Source organism: Ipomoea nil, unplaced genomic scaffold (genome assembly GCF_001879475.1).
Source record: "Ipomoea nil cultivar Tokyo-kokei standard unplaced genomic scaffold, Asagao_1.1 scaffold0415, whole genome shotgun sequence".
Taxonomy (NCBI): Eukaryota; Viridiplantae; Streptophyta; class Magnoliopsida; order Solanales; family Convolvulaceae; genus Ipomoea; species Ipomoea nil.
This window is the reverse complement of record NW_017616843.1, coordinates 2126708-2129587: the sequence shown is the minus strand read 5'-3', so window position 1 is coordinate 2129587 and position 2880 is coordinate 2126708. Positions and strand designations below refer to the sequence as shown.

The 2880-nt window shown below is 27.7% G+C and overlaps 1 non-coding gene across 1 annotated transcript; it reads left to right on the top strand.

Annotated features, from left to right (window-relative positions):
- The first annotated feature begins 2588 nt into the window (after nt 1-2588).
- Nucleotides 2589-2660, top strand: TRNAM-CAU. Its single transcript has one exon. It is a non-coding gene; the product is annotated as a tRNA-Met (tRNA).
- Nucleotides 2661-2880: the final 220 nt, after the last annotated feature.

Here is a 2880-nt window from a genome sequence, read left to right as displayed (position 1 = left end):
ACCGTTGATTGACATTGCGAGGTAGTTTTCCACTTCAATTTGTTGTGTGATTTGAATACTCTTTTTTGTTAATAAATCCCCCAAGTAGTTAATATGCTTGGTTTAATTATATATTTTTTTATTTTTTTTTATTTTTTAAAACAATTATTATTATTATTATTATTATTATTATTATTATTATTATTATTATTATTATTATTATTATTATTATTATTATTATTATTATTATTATTATTATTATTATTATTATTATTATTATTATTATTATTATTATATGTATACCCTTAGGTCATTTTACATATTAATCTAGACAGCTATTTTTTTTTCAAATATCTTTTTACCAACTGTTGATATAATTCATCCGCTAACTGCTGATTGTCAAACAAGGACATTGCGAGGTAGTTCTCACTTCAATTTGTTGTGTAATTTGAATACTCTCTTTGTCAACAAATCCCTCAAATAGTTAATATGATTGACTTTATTATTTTTTTTTTAAATTATTCATGGTATTAATAAAATACTTGGTAAATAAATATATAACATTATTTTGTATTATAACTTTGATATTTAATTAAAAAATAGTGCACAAAAAAAGATAATAGACAATGTAGTGAATATAATCAATTGATGAATTTGAAAGTAAAGAATATTTACATTCGAGAAAAATAAAGACAATATAACTAATAAAATTGTTTCTCTTAATTAATTTATTGATAATGAATAATTTTTTTTTTAATAAAGACATTGTAGGGACAATGTAATGAATATAATCAATTGATGAATTTGAATGTAAAGAATTTTTATATTGGTGAAAATAAAAACAATATAACTAATGAAATTATTTCTTTTATTTAATTTATTGATAATGAATAACTTTTTTTGAATAAAGATATTGAAGACACATAATTCTAAATTAAAGAAATGCATATGTATTATTTTTTGTTGTAACTACTAAATTATTATTTAATTTAAATTAATAAGAGTAAAATAGAGTACTAATTATGCCAACTTTGATTGGGATGGGGTTCGAACCTAAGACCTTTCTTATTAAAATCAATGATTAAGTTAACGGTGAACTAACAGAAATTAACGAAAAAGATAATATTTAACGGAAAAGTTAACGGATAATCATATTCATTAAGGATAAATTAGGAAAATCTCAAGAAAAAATTAAGATTTGATCAATCTGAGCCATTCATTTGATTAAAAAATTAGACCGCTATTTTTTCTACCCATTATAGGCCTAACTCTCTTAGGCTCTTATTAGTATATATATATATATATATATATATATATATATATATATATATATATATATATATATATATATATATATATATATATATATATATATATATATATATATATATATATATATATATAAAGTTAGTTAGTATTTTAATTTTTGAAACTAGTACTTAAATTTTAAATTTTTATTATTAAAAATTAAAATTATTTAACATTTTGACTAAGAGTTGACGGAAAATGGGGATTCCCCAACCCCGTCTAATTTCCCGCGGGGACGGGGATGAGGAACATTTCCAATTCCCTGTCGGGGACGGGGACGGGGATGGAGAGTATACTCCCCGCTCCCGCTCCGCCCTGTTGCCATCCCTAGTTTTAATGGAGAAAATTGCAGATCAGACAAGGCGGAGAGCGACGGAATAGGCGCATTTTAGCGGGGATGTGATGTGGACTAATGCAAAATACAAAATTCTACCAAATTATTTCCACATTTTTAGAGCTTTTAGTTTACCAAATGTGAAAGATAAAATGTCATTTTTAGTCCCTCGACTATAATACATGAATCAATTTTAATCCTTTGACTATTAAAATTTTTAAATTAAGTGCGTGAGTATTTAATTTGTATCACATTTGGTCATTGACTTGACTATTAACAATTTCAAATTAGGTGCATGACTATTCAATTCGTATCACATTTGGTCATGCCATTAAATTTTCCGGCCAAGTCACCGGTGACTGGCTAATTTATTTAATTTTTATGTGGACCGAACATGACATCTAGATCTGGACCTCGTGTTTGACAGTCGTGGTTATCCGGCGTGTTTGTCCTCGTTAGACAGTCGGTGACTGATTTTTTTTAATTTAATAAATAATTAAAAAGTTTTTTAAAGAATAATAATAAAAAAGAAAAAAGAAATGACATGTGTCAAGCTTGGGAAGACTTAACCGGCTATACAGGTTGATTTGGAATCAATTGAACACTTTTACAGATTTAGGGAATCTGATTGCAGTTTATTTACTTAAGGGGGTCTAATTCGTTCCGAATGATTTAGGGGATCAATTTGACATTTTTTTCATATATATAATAATTATATAAGTTTGTTGATGTAGGAACCTAACATTTATAATACAAATAGAAAAATTGTGAATGGGCAAGTAATCAGTTGGCCAACCACTCCGCTTCATCTCGTGTAAGTCTTAGAATGTATTGAGATTTTCTATTTATAGTGGATAAAAGGAGAAGCTGTGGAGATTGATATACATAAACAATAGCTGAGCATTAGTGGATAAAAGGAGAAGCTTCGAACATTGATAACGATAAATAATAGCTTAACATTCAACAAATCAGAGTGGCGCAGCGGAAGCGTGGTGGGCCCATAACCCACAGGTCCCAGGATCGAAACCTGGCTCTGATAGAGTAGCTTCCGACTTTTTGAGGTCCTGCCACCAGACTGGTTTGAGGTTCTCTAGTAAAAACTCAAATGGTCACTCAGCAAGTTATATACATATTTGCTCATATCTTCAACCTACAACTCTTCTAATCTAATTAATATTTATGCATTTCTGCAGATTTTGCCTCATGCCATAATTTCTCACTATGGTACTCGGATACACAACTGCATAAAATGTAATTTT